General features: G+C 44.0%; 1 protein-coding gene across 1 annotated transcript in view; it reads right to left on the reverse strand.

The window, feature by feature from the left end:
* Opcml (opioid binding protein/cell adhesion molecule like) overlaps positions 1 to 16,812 on the reverse strand; it is a 527,691-nt gene that overhangs the window by 19,007 nt on the left and 491,872 nt on the right. The window lies entirely within an intron of this gene.

Genomic DNA, 16,812 nt, shown 5'->3' on the forward strand with positions numbered 1-16,812 from the left:
ATAATAATGGACTATCAATATTTTTTCAATGATTATTATAAGTTAATTAAGAGAGTATATTATAAATTCCCCAGTACATTAATAAAGCTTGACTACTTAAACAGGTATGTCATGATCAGTAATATAATAAAACCCTGCAAGTAATTTTAGATTTTTCTAAATAATACTTTTTTCATTGTACAGAAATGCCTTTGTATATAAAATATAAGCTAATTCTTTGTAGTAAAGAATTACTAATTCCTTGTAGAAAAAGTTAGATGCAATGTATTTCACATTTTAATACAAATAAATTCACAATTGCTGGTTCACTTTCAACCTGAGACAGATAATAAATAACCAGCTCCATTGAGCCATTCCACAATGTGCATATATATTTTTAAAAATATTACGCTGTACATGATAAATAAATACAATTTTAGTTGTCACTTTAAAATTTAAAAATTTAAACTACTGTGGAGTAGACTAGGGAATTGATGAATGAGTTACTTTGTACAGATGTAGAAAATGCTTGAAAACTTGTCAAAATAAACATAGTAAGCAATGAACCTGAGGTTGCTAGAACACCCCGATGATTCCACATCTGGTGCTGTGGGTCATCCTGAAAGATTAACTCTTACACACTGAGGAGGCTAGTAGTTTCATATCCAAAATATCTGAAGCCTGAAAAAATTGCTTCACTTTATTTTGTTAATGCATGCTCCAGCTGCAGCCTGGACCCTTCCCTTTGCCCCTCATCTTGTTCATCGCAAATGGAACAAGCTTGCTTTCTCTGAGTTCTGCTGAAATGCTATATTCCCCTGAAAACTCAAGAAGTGTGAAGGCCAAAAGGCAGAATCATTTTCCTGTCTCGCAGACCTGCTGCCTGATCTTCTGCACTCCTGAGACTTAAGCCAGACAACAAAAGCTCAAGAAACAGAGGCATATACTTGCTCAACCAAATCTGTGTCCGTCGTGGCTGTGGGGCAGGGAAGTATTATATCTATGAGGAGTACTGAGGTGTGTGGGGAGGAGGGGAGTGGATTCCAGTGACTTCACACCCTAACTGTTCTAGGTCTAGGCTTCAGGGACCTTCTACCACTTCTGCTGTCCATATCCCATTGCTTTTTGACACTTGTTGCCTTCCCCGACTCCGTTCTCCAGCTAGAATATAATATTAGTCCTAGATGCTGTCTAAATTAAAGCCATCTCTAGAAAGTATGATGCCTTAGACGACCATTTTTTCCCAGGACCCTTATCTATAGAAATTGAGTTTCCCCAACTCAGTTCCATTCCTTGTGATTCTGCGGAAATTTCACATTGGCTAACAGACCTCAGGGCAACCTCACAGGCATGAGTTAGCAGTTAGCAAATCCATCTGAACCAGTGTGGAGATTAATCAATAGGTATATGAGTGTCTGGAATGGTGGTCTCTACACTCTCATCCCTGCACTCCAGTACCAATCTGCAATGGTATTACTCTGAAAATTCATCCCAAGGCACAAAAGAAGATTGGAGAACTGTTGAAAAAGATGGAGGGAAATGTGGGGTCTCCCAAACAAGGCATGGGACCCCCATTTGCTGGAACGCTAGGATGGCATGGTTGGTGAAAGTCCTCTACCTCGCAGTTGTCAGACTGGATCATGGCCTGACTACTCAAGGTTCAATGGGGGGGGGGGGGGACGTACATAAGCACCGTCTCTTGTTTTCTTAATCCGCAGAATTCCGATTTCTCTTTGTTTGAGAGTTTAACAAAGATAAATGGCATTTCCTCTATTGAAACTGGGTTGACTGACCCCTGGGAGATTTTTTTAAAGAGTAAAACAATAATGAAATCAAACACACCCAAATGAACCTTCAGTCTCCAGTCTCACTTTGGATTTTTTTTTTTTTTGCAATAAATAACTTTGGATTTTTTTGCAATGAATAAATATGGAAGAATGGGAAGTTTAGCTATCTTTGGTAAGAGCCCATTATTCTTTAAAAGCATGTACTACAGAATACCTGCCACCATGTAACTATCCCACAGTGCATTTAACAATACAGAGATACCTACCATGACCCTGGCAGGAGCCTCAAGCAGGGCCAGTGTTTTCTTCTGTGAGGAAAATAAAAAAAAAAAAGCCCCATCTCAGGGTAGACACTGGGAAGATGCCCAGGAAAGGTTCCGGTCAGGCTCAAGAATGCCAGTCAGCTTAGGAGCACTGATGTCTATACTGGAGGATGGCTTCACGTGACATGGAAGCCACAGACCTCTGTGTGAGCAAGGCAAACTGGCCACTGTGGGGGGTGGGGGATTCCTAAACACCCTCTGGAATGCAAGGGTAGATTTTCACTGTCAGCAATGTTGTTCTCATGGGTAGAATATATAACAGCCCAAAAGGAAGAAAGAAAAAGGGGCAATCCATGTAAAATGGGGGTCCTTATGATAATACCGCCTCATCAAATGAGAAAACAGATTTTGTCAAGTTTGTACTAGAGAGGAAGTGCTTTCCAGATTTTAATTTGCATATAAATTCCTCGGGGACTTAAAAAAATCATCTTCTCATTCAGGTGTTTGGAGTGAGGGTTCCAGGATTCTGAGCTTCTCACGGGCGCTCAAGTGAGCTGTGTTGCTGGCCTGCGACCACCCTCCAGTAATGACAGCATCAGGCAGCCTTCAGAACTGCTGCTGGCCTAGATAACCACAGGCTCGTGACTGACTGTGTCTATGCTGTAGTTTGGATCTTAAATGTTGCCTGACAGCTCTTGTGTCAGAGTCCTAGTGAAAAACTTGATGCCATTGAAAGGTAGCATTTTTTTTTTTGTTTTTCAAGACAGCGTTTCTCTGCAGTTTTGGAGCCTGTCTTGGAACTAGCTCTTGTAGGCCAGGCTGGCCTTGAATTCACAGAGATTCGCCTGCTTTTGCCTCCTGAGTGCTGGGATTAAAGGCCTGTGCCATCACCGCCTATCTGGGAGGGAGTATTTTAAGAGGTGGGATCTAATGGGAGGTTTTAGATGGATGAGGTGTGGCCTTGGAGGTGATAGGGGACAGTGACCCTCCCCCACTTCCTCTTCCAGCTATGAAATGAGAGGTATTGCTCTGTATTATGCTTCTACCGTGATGCACTGCCTTGCCACAGGACCACAGTAAAACAGCCAACCATGACCTTCAGTTCCCTCAGCCCACGAGACACAGAAAACCCCTTTTCTCATCATACTCTGAACATCTCAAGCCCCTGTCACAGGGATGTAAATCTAGCTTGATAACAACCATGACCTTGTTAGCAGGCAGGTCAGGAAGATACACCGAGGAACCCCTCATGCTGCGTGAGATCTGCCTGAGCTGCATCTCCATAGGTGCAAGCACCTCAGGAGCTCAGAGGACAGACCAAGGCTGAGGCCCAAACCCTTAAAACTGTGACTCCCAATCACTCTCCATGATGTATTATTATAAAGCATGCGTCTCTTCAAACAGGCTTCTTTGCTCAAGTATGGGAAGAGATCCAGTGAAGGGGCTTTAGATGACCCTAACCACTTTGAATGTTGGATTTAGATGGCCCTATCTACTTTGAATGTTGGATGAGATTTTTAAAGCACAACCAGTGAAGACTGATAGATGCCAGGAGCCCTAGGACACTGCAGTACAGAAGCTTTCTAATATTGACTATTGGACTTCTGACTTGGTACTTCAGAGAAGAAACAGGAAGCTGAGTTTGGGGGAAGCACAGATCAGATGGTGGGAAGATGAAATACATGCTAAATGAGGAAGGTAAGACAGACAGAGCTGGGACACGCAAGGTGCTGGGGGTCCTCAGGATTGTGAAGACACGCTTGAAGGGGTTTCTTTTACTAAAGGCTACCTGACTATAACATTTTCTCAAACAAAGGACATTAGAGTAGGAGTCTAGGATAGTTCCCCAGATTCTCTTTATATATGATGTTCCCTCACAAGCTGAGAATCCAGAGGCATTATGAATCTGCCTTACAGCCGGGCGATGGTAGCGCACGCCTTTAATCCCAGCACTCGGGAGGCAGAGGCAGGTGAATCCCTGTGAATTCGAGACCAGCCTGGTCTACAAGAGCTAGTTCCAGGACAGGCTCCAAAGCCACAGAGAAACCCTGTCTCGAAAAACCAAAAAAAAAAGAAAGAATCTGCCTTACACCTTCAGGCACCCCCATTAAAATTTTTTAAAATAGGGGGCATTTCTTTGGAAGGATGCGATATTTCAAAGATGATCATTCAATTCATTATATTTACAAGACGGAGATCTATACAGCTATGAATGGGCCCTTCTAAGACATGAGAGGTCACCTGTCTTGACCCAGGGTGTGTGCTTGGGGTAGAGTGGGCGAGTCATGGTTCTGTGGATACAGGCACAAGTTCTTATATATTAAGATCTCCAGACAACTTTCTCACAAGGCCCCCTCTGTCTATGGAATGAACGTAGACAGAAACTAAGTGAGAAGGGTGTTTGACGGTCTTTACTGTCCTTGCACTTGCCAATAGGCATGTAATTCAAGCTTATCATGATCAGGAACTGTGTGGGACACTGTGTTCATGTGTGCAGTTTGTGGGAGCAATGTGGCACCAGCAATATAGAGACCAAGCATAATTTCACGAGCCCCAAACTTGAAGCAGATTTTTACTTTGTTCTAGCTTTAGCTTGGTATTTCAGTTCCTTGCGATTTCCAGATCTCTCACAGAAGGGATAGGAGGGCAGGACGATATCTCACAGCTGGAAGTAATGTAAGTAGTAGGGGGTGACTAGACCAGACAGGAAGTCTGAGGAGACACCCAGAGGCCCCCTGACCCACTTCTGCTCGCTTCTAGCCTGAGCCCCAGCCGGGCTGCATGAGGCCATCTGTCTTCCCGCCCATCGTCCCTTCTGCTTCTCCAGCAGACTCCTCAGGGCACAGTTGGAAGGAAGAGAGGTCAAAGACTTCAGCCTTCCATGTTTGGGAGATTATTGTTCTGGACAGAATGTTATTCTCCTCTCTCTGAAAATCCCTGGGGACAGATTTAGAATGTGTTCTTTCCTCTCTCTTTCTCTCGACCAGACTGTTCACATCATCAAAGTCACCGTCTTCTTCTCGAGGCAAGTCCAGCCCAGCTCTCCTATGGAAATGATTAAGTCACCTCAGGTGTCCCCGGCCCTGCCATCCTTTTACACATGCTATTTAGAGCTGCAGGTCTATTACGGAAACCGTTCTGTGAAGTTAAACACCAGCACCTGTCACAGCTTTGCCATGAGCCCTGTCAGGAGGTGACACCGAGGAACATGCCCAGAGGGTGAGAGCCTTGCAGAAGCCAGTGGCAGGAGGTAATCACAGAGGGGGACCTGGGATATGGAGACACGGTGGGAAGGGAAAGGCATGGGTGCTGAGTGCTCAGGAAGAAGAGGCAGGGGGAAATAAGAGGCAAGACAGAGAGCAGCTGTGGGAGATGGTGGACTGCACAGAAATCCTCTTGCTCACATGAGGAGCGTCCATGAGGTCCAGGGAGAGGAGCTTTTACTGATGATCCCCAGGTGTACTGAATTTGTGAGGCTGGGATCATACACACATTGATTGTGTGCAGACTTTTGGCCTATCACTGTACAGCGAGGCTTTTTGTTCTACCTGGGCCAATAAGCTTTTGCGTTTTCACTGAAGTCAGGGGTCAATTCAAGCTATCAAAAACAAATGTTTGCTTTGCTCCTTTGCATCGAGAGTATACTGTGTTTATGAGGCGCCATACACTAGCTGACATGTCTCATGCTGGAAACTCCTGCAGTGGACTTTCTGGAATAAGACAGAATAAGGAAGAACACATCCCACAGTTTCTTGCTGTGAGGTGAATGCAGTGTAGCAGACATTTACATAGTCTAGTGTGCCCAAATCCTACCCATTCCATCTTCCTCCTCTGCCATATTTGTGCCAATAAAACATCACACATATGAACGTGTGTGTGTGTGTGTGTATGTTCATACACATACTTGTGCACATAACACAAATGAGATAACAGTTGATTAGGAAACAGCTTTCCTTCTGGTCCTAACTGAACAAAATAAATGGGATATAGCCCTAAACAGAAAACTCTCAATAGAGGAATCTCTAATGGCCTAAAGACACATAAAGAAATGCTCAACATTTTTCATCATCAGAGTAATGCAAATCAAAACAACTCTGAGATTCCATCTTATACCTGTCAGAATGGCCAAGATCAAAACCACTGACAACAACTTATGTTGGAGAGGATGTGAAGTAAGGGAAACACTCCTGCATTGCTGATGGGAGTACAAACTTATACAGTCTCTTTGGAAATCAGTATGGAGATTTCTCAGAATATTAGTAATCAATCTACCCCAAGACCCAGCAATACTACTCTTAGGAATATACCCATAGGATGCTCAATCATACCACAAGAACATTTGCTCAACTATGCTCATAGCCATATTATTTGTAATAGCTAGAACCTGGAAACAACCTAGACGCCCCTCAACTAAAGAATATATAAGGAAAATGTGGTACATTTACACATTGGAGTGCTAGTCAGTGGTTAAAAAAATAATGATGTCTTGAAATTTTCAGGCAAATGGACAGAATTAGAAAAAAAATGCTGAGTGAGGTAACCCAGACTCAGAAAAACAAATATAATATGTACTCATTAATAAGTGACTTTTAGACATAAAACAAAGAATGACTAGACTCCAGTCCACATCCACAGAGAACCCAGACAACTAAGAAGATCCTAAGAGAGAAATACATAGATCTGCCTAGGAAGAAGAAAAAGATAAGATCTTCTGAGTAAACTGGAAGTGTGGGGGAGTGGGGAGAGGGAGCGTAGAAGGGGAGAGGGAAAAAAGAATGGAAATGGGGAAAATGTATAGCTCAATTAAAAACAATAAAGTATAAAACAAAAAGGAAAAGAAATCAGCTTTCCATTTTTCAGGTTGGACTAGAGCTGGACTGGGAATCCAAGTGTGACCTAGGTTCTTAACCTGGTGGACTGAAGATAGCTAGGATGGCATATTGGGGACTTGTGACTAGGCACCCAGGTACTGGTATAAAACTGAGCCTGAGTACTAGAGTGACCAAAAATTCAGACTATGAGGAACAAGGACCTACAAAGGTAAGTCAGGAAAGAAGAGAGCACACAAGGAAGGGTAAGCCTTTCCTTCCTTTCTTTCTTCCTCCCTCTTTCTTTCTGTTTCCCCTTTCCCTCTTTATTTTCAAGACAGTTTTTTTCTGGGTATTCCTGGTTGTCCTGAAACTTACTCTGTAGACCATGTTAGATCTCAGAGATCTGCCTGCTTCTGCCTCCGAGTGCTGGGATTAAAGGCTTGCGCTACCGCCACCAGGCAGGTGATTCTTATTTCTGTACCACAGATGTACATCTCCTTGTCTAAGACAATGCTATCTTAGCAGTTAACACGAGCTTAGTCACCTGTTTCTCATGGCTGAGACAGAGTGTGGAGAGAAGAAAGAAATGCTGCCTTCTATGAATTTGATCTCCTTCCTAGAGATTTCCCAGAACCACTTTAGCCACACTTCCTAAAACAAGAGATCTCTTCTTTATAAAATTTTCTTTAAAAATTTAGTTATAGACTATTTTGCCTGCATGCATATCTGTGAACCACTTGCATGCAGTGCCCTTGCGGGTCAGAAGAGCGGGTCGGATTCCTTGGAGCTGGAGCGACAGGTGGGGTACTAGGAAGAGAACCCAGGACCTCTGAACTAGCAGCCATTGCTCTTAACCTCGGAGCTCCCTTCTTCTGAAGTTCAAAAACATTGGTAATAGGAGTGAATTTGGACTGAGTTCAGGCCATACCATTGGAGATTTGGATCACCGCAGGTGACCTGGGGTTTGAACTCTTCTTCCTTCAATCTAGTGCTGTCTATTGTCTAAACCACCTACACCCGAACAGAAATGGTATGTTCCACTGCTTTGACTAGTTCCTGGCATCTGCTGTGAACTGAACATACAGCATGCATTCGGGTCGAGGGATGGAGTCTGTGCAATCCTTTCTGCGATTCGCCTCCCCTCCACCATAGTCTTCTCCACACCACTAGTCTTTCCCAGCCCCTTTCCTTCCCTTAGAAGGCTACTGGCGATAAGCAAGCCCAGGCTCCTCCTTAGTCAGATAGAGGAGTGTGGACTGCAGGACTTCCTTGCCTGCTCCAGCCTCCCAGATTGGCTGTTCCCTTCTCTGCACTAGAGTTAATAAAAAGTGCGACAAACCCACTATTTCCTTTTCTCTTAATTAATACAAGCAATTGAATTGTGCTAACGTGATTTTGGTTGGGAGACTGAGCCCCTGGGTCACGACTCACTTGCAGCCAGTGGCAAAAAGTGCTTTGTCTTAGGCTCACAGAACCTTTCTTGGGCCGTAGCTGCCAGCGTCTGTCCCATCCAGAATGATGTGCTGGCTGGCTGCCTTCTCTGAGGTTGACAGCAAGCTGGTTGATGACAAGGTCAATGTGCTTCTGTGAAAGGTAACTGAGTTCCAGCATGGGGAGGAGCATGTCAATAAGGACACGGCAGCTGCTCGTCAGTGCTTCCCTGAAACCCTGTTCCCATGGTTTGGTTGGAAAAACAGGACCACAGGAAAAGAAAATGAGTCAAGCAATTCATCCTAGAGGAAGTCAAGGTTCTGTCTGGCATGTAGAAGGGGGCATCTGGGGATTCATGGCAGATGCAGAAGTAAATGCCTAGATTATATCCAAGAGCAACTTGGAGGTGGCCTCTAGTGCCTAAGTATACGTGTAGGTTGCTTAAAGTTGGTCCCAGGCATAGGCTCCTTCTTAAAGTTCCCAAGGCACTCTAAGGAGTAAACAGGGATGAGAGTCCAGGGTCATAGATGAAACCCAATGCCTTTCTTTTCCAAGCGCTTGTCTTGCTCATGACCAATTCCTCTTCTGAGAGATCACTCATGGTCTTGGAACCAGAGGCCCGTGCACATTTTGGTGTGTTCAGATCTGTCCACTGTTGGTGACTGTAGAAAACAATGTCATGAATTTGACACCAGGTCTATTGCAGGCAGAGCCTGGGTTGTGGTACAAGGCACTGACTGTCAGGGTGGGGCTGATAGTATCCACAGCTGTCTGTCTGTCTCCATCAGCTAGAGTATCCCAGATATTCTAGCAGAGAGCGTGGCCTCTCTCCAAGCACAGTGAAGATGCCCAGGAACTGAGCTGAGTTATTTTCTCTTTCCATGGCTCAGTATATGCAGGAAGAACTAGGATACAACCCTTATAAAATTATTTATTTATTGAGATTATAAGATAATTATGTGATTTCCCTGTTCTCTTTCTTGCCTTCTAAACCTTTTTATACAGTCAGCTTTGATCTCTTGCAAATTCATGAGCTCTTTTTTTATTAATTGTTGCTACACACACACAAAAGTACGTGTGTGTATATGTGTGTGTGTGTGTGTGTGTGTGCTGCCCTAAAAATATAAGTAGATTCTGCCTAAACATGAGCTGAACATGGACAGGAACAATAAGTATTCATACATGGACAGAATAAAATCCAGGAGGCCACAACCCTACACAAAGAACTACAGACAAATAGGAATGCTGAGAACATACCCAGAAAAGAGCATACCTATTGTTATCTAAGACCGAATTGGTCTGCCCTGAAAACGTACATACAAGCAACATTATACAGAATGAGCAAAGTGTGCTTATGTATTTAGGGTGCAGCATTTTATGACATAGATGATGTTATGGCCCTGTTGAGTGTCATCCTGACTGAGTGACACAGACACAACCAGTGTGCCTGTGAGGATGTGGCACGTTTCTTTAAAATGATGTATGGGAGAAAGAAGATAGAGGAGAGAGAGAGAGAGAGAGAGAGAGAGAGAGAGAGAGAGAGAGAGAGAGAGAGAGCAATGTACTAAGCACTATGGTATACTTGGGCTAATAACAATGCCGCTATTGAGTTGGGCATGGTGACACACAAGCCCTTTGGAGGAAGTGGCAGGATGAAACATGATAGGCACAAGTTTGAGGCTAGCATGATCTACATAGAGTTCGAGTCCAGCCAGGGTCACACAGCAAGGCTCTGCCAAGAAAAGGAAAAGTAAATAACATTTGCATCTTAGCCAATAATCTAGTACAAACCACATAAACAACAGTTCAGACTCAAACAGTGTACATATGGAAAGAAAAAATAATCACTCTAAAATAGTGGAACTTAAATAACTAAGTTATTGACAATGTGTTTAAGAATATTTGAAAGCTGTTAATTATTTTATAGGGTTTTTATTATTATTACTATTAATTACACCCTGAACCAGTAGTTATGTCTGTATAACATAGAAAGTGCACATAATTCTGAATAGCAAAAATAGCAGCAAACAGGGAGGAAAAAAAAATCCACCAAGGCATTGAAGAGACACTGGATTTCATCTGCACACATTCTAAGAAGGATGGGCTTGATCCTGCTCCAGTTTAAGTAGGCACTGCCTCTCACCAAGGTCTAGTTTCTTCAAGAAAATGTTATCTTGGAAGAACTGAATGTTTTGTACCACAATGAGGCCTGTGGCAGTAAAACACCAGAATTGTTGAATGGCGCTCACTTAGTTGAAGTGGCTTCTTGACCCATGGCAGAGCTCAGAGTCAGAATCACCCAGGGTCAGGCAGTATACAACGTTTTCAATGATTCATAATAGCAGAGAAATGTGTGGGTGCTATGCCCCTTGGTTTCTTTCTTCCTTTTACGTGCTCTGACTCTTTCTCCCCACAGTTTAACTTAATCTTAACCCACCTAATGCCAACAAGGGCCCCTTTTCACAATGGTGATCCCATATGGCTACAGTGGAAAGATTTCAGTATCCTAGTGACAATACAAGGCATTTTTCATGTGACGTTTTGTTTATATAATAATGACAGTGGAATTAAAGCATAATACACACAATTACATACTGTATATAATATTTCATAGTGATAGATAGTGGTTGCCAATTTGTGCTGTTTACCAGACTAAACTTCTGTTGTAAATTTGGAGCACATACCCCTGATTTTCAGTTCTTTATTGCTATTAAGTACCCAGCTGTGTTCACCAACATCAGTCCCCTTAAACCTTCGGCTTCCTTTATCCCTTGATGGCCTTCATGTCTGTGTCCAGTACATGTGCTCTATGAAGTTAACACAGCAATGACACCACCTGAAGCACCCAACTGTGCACTTCTTAGCACATGTCCCCATTGTTTAGCAATGTATAATGACCCGTGTTGCCTTTGTTAATTTTGTAGACTGTTTCTTTCCCAGGGATAGACCCAGTAGACACTGTTCTTCTCAGTGTAAATATTAAAAAACGTGTGCTGGTCTGGATGACCAAACAGACGAACATAGTACCCACACCCTGTTGAAAAAGGGTGTTGCCAGGCCCTGGACTTCATCTGCCTTTGCTGCCAGCGAAGCTGCCTGAACCCTCACTGTTCAATACAGTGAGGCTTTGGGGCTGTGGGCCTCAGATGCGCGACTCCGACCCCGCTGGGTCAAGCAGGAGCCTGTGTGTGTTTGTTCTCTGAACCTCAGGGCCATCAGCTGCCCTGAGGCTGATGGGAGAGGCAATAAACCACACCTGAAGCCTATAGCAGCCAGAGAAGCCGCATGACAGAAACCCAGTTAGAATCCAGAGGATCGTTGAAGACAAGGTGGATTAGACATCAGAGCAGAGCCTTTCTGAAATGGTTTAGGAGGGCTCCAGCATTAAATGAAGCTGTCCTGGGGCCTTTCCAGACTGAAGAAATGTCCTTCTAAGGACATTTCAGCACCAGGTGAGGCTTGCGTCTGTCTACTGCCTGACACCATTCACTTCATCGTTCATTTCTTGCTTTAAATTCTAAGTTCTCAACAGCGCAACCATGTGACAATGTTGTAAATTAACAACATTCATTAATATATATATTTTTTTTTAAATGCCTATATTAGCTTCCAGGCAAAGGAGCCAGTAGCTCAGCCCAATTGGCATGCAGGCAACATCCAGGGACATTCTGCACACTTGGCAGAGCAGAAAGGTCGGAGCTCTGAAGCATCCCGGGGAGATAGCACGCTGTTCACACACTCTGCGCTTGCACCGGCAGCATTCAATCCGCATTCAACCCACAGACTGCTCCTCAGGCAGGAGGGGCCCCTCACAAACTGCCTCGTCAAGGGCTCTTCTCTCCTATGCTTGGGGTTGTTTTAGGTGATAGTCTTAGTCTTGCATCTAACTTCAGCTGCGATGAAGCTGACTGCTACCCAAAGGCATCTGTCCTCTCCGTGCAGTCGTCTTAGAAGCCAATCTGTCCACATGACCTTCTATGACTCCATGTCAGCAGACAGAAATGCTGGCGACAACATCGACTCAGACATTAGAAGGCCTGGGATACAGTCACAGTTTTATTACTAATGTGCTGTCTGAATTTTGAATAAGTATTTTTTAGCTATCCAAGCCTCAATTATATTTTTTCTATCAAATGTAAAAATTGCATGGAATGATTTCCAAGGTCACTATCAGTTTCAATGTATCACAACCTCTCCTAGCCCAGCAATATGGTCCATGGCTGGAATCTTAAATAATTCCTTAAGATCTAGAGCTCCAATGGTCAGGTTTATGGACAGAATTCCAGGTCAGGAGCTCTGGCTCTCCCCCTCCAGCAAAGAGCACTAGCCTGGCAGCTGCACTGCAGAAAGGACCCATGTTGCTTCATTGGGTATAGCGTCTTGACAATGCAGGTCCAAGAATAGAGATGCCACCACAAGGACAAGGTGGCTCTCTCTGTCGCTGCTTTAGCTGTTTGGTGACTGGGAGGAGAGAGAGAGTTTGACAATTACGAAGGACTCTGTGTGTCTGAAGGTAATGTCCTGTGTTAATGGGGGAAATTAATTCTTTCCTTTCCAAGACTCCTATTCATGCAGATTTGACAAGCTCTATCTCTCTCCTCCATGGGTAGATACGAATAATGTCTTATAAGGTACAACTAATCATCCACTTATGTGATTTGAGGCCCATTTACATGGATCTGAGGGTACATTCCTGGTGTCGGGAAATGAGCCTTCTCTGCTTTCTGCCATCCTCCGACTTTGCTAAAAATATCCGTTCACAGTCCCATGGTTCTCCGTGCTAACTCTTCCCAGCAGACAGCAGGTGTTGAGAGGAGGCAAGGGGCACTTAAGAAAGGAAAGCTAATGCTGGGTACCACCCCCCAAAAGGTTGTTGGTACTACTCACCATCAGCATTGACTAATGGATGCACCAGGTGCTGAGGGGCTGAAAGCAAGACAGGTCAAGTTCTGGTCCATCCACTGCTGCCCCCCGTCCTGGACTCCATCCTGGACTCGAGCAGTCCCTTCAATTCACCCAGCCTTTGCCAGATGGTGTGTTCAGACAGCTCATGCCACGGCTCCCTTGGCCACTGTTCTTTGCCCTCCTTGCTCACAATGATCCTTTAGGTCTCATGAGCAGGGTTTCAGGGTAGGTGTGACCTGACCCTCGGCTGTACCCAGGATTTGTGAGGACAGAGTTTGCATACAGTGAGCTATGTGTAGGATATGTGAATCCTACCTTTGCCTTAGAAGCTTGGACTGATTTTATTTCTGAAAAATAGAGCTGCTGAGCTCAGTTTGATGTGCCAGAAATCTCAGGCAAACCAGTCAAGAAGTCTTGACCCCAGGCCCTGCTGAGCTTCTACCTGCATGTGCTCGTTCTTAGCAGTCACTCTCCTCAAGGTCTTTATCAGAAACTGCAGACCTTACTTAGAAAGTATGTGGAATTGTATAGTCTCTAGACACTTCCCACCAACCGTAGGATCAATTTGAGATTTCTTGAGATGCCCTTTTTTCTAGCAGACAACATCAACCCAAGAGACAAAAGAATAAGAGGAGGGGCTCCAAATAGCAAGCAGAAAATTCAAGACCTTGAACCACAATGCTGGAGAAGAGGACAGGGCTATTGCTTTCAATCCTAACTAGTGCTTGATCCTGAGAACAGTGGGTCTAGAGCTTGATACATAGTCAGTGGTATCTAGAGTTTTGGGTCTTCTCATACAGAAAACCTCTGAAGAGGTTGGGTCATGAGGGACTTGCTTAACCACCTTTGTTTCTTTTTTCTATGTTAAAGTTAAAGCCTTCCTTTTTTTTTTGTTTAAATAGAAAAAGGGGAAATGATGGAGGAAGGTCATTGGTTAAAAAATAAAGAAACTGCTTGGCCCTCATAGGTTAGAACATAGGTGGGTGGAGTAAACTGAACAGAATGCTGGGAGGAAGAGGAAGTGAGGTAAGATGCCTCAGACAGACACCATGCTCCCCTCTCCCAGGCAGATGCGATGAAGCTCCAACCCAGGATGGACGTAGGCTAGAATCTTCATGGTAAGCACACCTCGGTGCTACACACATTAATAGAAATGGGCCAGGCAGTGTTTAAAAGAATACAGTTTCCCTGTAATTATTTTGGAGAAAGCTAGCCATGCGGGAGCCAGGGCGGCCGGAACGCAGCCCTGCCGCTACTTCAACAGAATGGCACCACTTATTTTCTTTCTCTCTATATAAATACATATCATCTCTCTTGAGGCAGGGTTTCACTGTGCATCCCTGGCTGTTCTGGAACTCACTATGTAGACCAGGCTGGCCTCAAACTCAGAGATCCGCCTGCCTCTGCCTCCCGAGTGCTGGGATTAAAAGAGTCCATGACCACTGCGTAGCTTGGACTTGTTTTCTTATGCTCAACTCCCAACCTTTTTGTTCATTTATGGAATATGCTGCCCTAATGGTAAAGAATGAAGCTAATGTAAATAGCAGTGCAGCGTCTATTGCTTTCAACATACTATGCACATATATACAAGCAGGTGCTCATGCACCATCAAAGCGTCCCAATGGAGAAACATACAATGCAGCATAAAAATGTAGCACCATCCTTCTTACACATGCTGTCATCTAGGAAGTAGACTCAAGAACACCTCTGTCTTTCTTATCCACTCTTGGTCTTTTGTTTCCATATAGATGAATAAAAGGGGTTAGGTTGGATTATTTAGGAAGTGTTGCTAGTTCTTATTTTTGATAGTTACTAACTAGTTAAAATAAATAACATGTGTTTCCCAGCCATCGATGTGTATGTGTGCATGCATACAAGTATGTGTGTGTGTGTTGTGCCCCTGTGTAAGAAAATAAGGAAAACATCTTATCTAAATCTCATGTGAAAAAAAAAAGATAAGAAAACCACCACAGGCTGGAGCTTTAGCAAATCAGAAGACAATTTATCTTGAGAACAAAACAAGTGATATTTACATTATTAAATCACAATTACAAAGCAAATCAGCTGCAGAAGAGAGGAGATCATTTCCATCAATTATTACTGAACTGAACATAATTTTTCAATCACCGGCAGATTGTAAATGGGGGCTGTGGCTCATCCAGGAACCCTTCTATCACTGGAGTTATTAATCAGGTATTAACTTTGTCGAATTAGCAAGGACATTGACAGGATGGGGAGGGAAGCAGGATGCAGGGCAGGCAGGAGGTGGCAGCCAGGTTAATTTCTGAGATGGAGGCACAGACTGTTCTAGAAAACCAGGGTCAGCCACCCATGTAACTAGTACGGCTGCAGTGTTGAAGAAAGCACTTAGCTCTGCTGTTTTCATTCTCAAAGATCAACACATGACCAGGAAAACATAAATAAGCAATGTATAATTCATTGACCATTTAACTGTGTCCTAGGATGCTACAATAATGACAGTGTGCTCTGAGTCCCAACCCCGTGAATGATCCTGTGTGGAGTGCAGCTGAAGCTGTTGACTTTGTTGGGGTTTCTCCACCCAGATCCCTAATTCAGGTTGTCTTGGGACTTATGTACACATGGACTACGTCTATCAGAACCTCAAAAGATGGTGGAAGCCCTTCTGGTGGGCACTTTGGTATGTTGGAGTTATACAACATCTCCTTTACGAGTCTTGGTAAAGGCTCTACTGGTCCTGTTTTCTGTCTTTCATGTTCTCATCATTTTGTCAAACTCTGAACCTTGGATTCCTGCGCCAGGAAGAGATGCTCCAACTGCCTAGCCTGATTTGCTCACTGTGGATCTCAGTCTTTCTTCCTTTACACCAGGACTGGAGATTCTACTGAAGAATTCGTATGTTGTCCTCAGAGCTGTGAAAGACTGAGGTTCTGGCTCCTCACTGTCCTCCACAGGTGCCAGATAGGCTTTTGTGTTCTCACTGCTGAGCTGTGTACCCAGGGCTTGGTAATGACTGCTGTACTGGGTACAAAGCAGTTGCTAGGCACCCAGAAGATTATCAACACTCAGGCTATTGTTTCAAAGAAACAAGAGAAACAAAGAAGCTGTGGAAGGTGGGTATGGCACAAGCTAGGGGATAGGGAAAGTCTGGGTGTGGGCATACAGGGTTGACTTTTTTTTTTTTTTTTGAGACAGTGTTTCTCTGTGTAACTACTCTAGCTGTTGTCTTAGAACTTGCTCTGTAGACTAGGATGGCCTCAAACTCACAGAGACCTTCCTGCCTTTGCCTCTTGAGTGCTGGGATTACAGGTGTGCACCACTACCGCACAGTTTAGAGATGACTTTCTTTCTTTCTTTCTTTCTTTCTTTCTTTCTTTCTTTCTTTCTTTCTTTGGGGGGGGGGTGTGCGGTTTCGAGACAGGGTTTCTCTGTAGCTTTGGAACCTGTCCTGGAACTTGCTCTGTAGACCAGGCTGGCCTCGAACTCACAGAGATTTGCCTGCCTCTGCCTCTCGAGTGCTAAGATTAAAGACATGAGCCACCATCGTCTGGCTAGCAGAGACTTTTAAGTGACTATTTTTTTACTATAAATTTTTTTTTATTGAGAATAAGAAAAAAAAAGTTTCCGCCTCCTCCCAGCCTCCCATTTCCCCCCCCC

The sequence above is a fragment of the Alexandromys fortis genome, unplaced genomic scaffold, assembly GCF_014885135.2.
Source record: "Alexandromys fortis isolate MF-2015 unplaced genomic scaffold, M_Fortis_MF-2015_v1.1 scaffold_108, whole genome shotgun sequence".
NCBI lineage: Eukaryota > Metazoa > Chordata > Mammalia > Rodentia > Cricetidae > Alexandromys > Alexandromys fortis.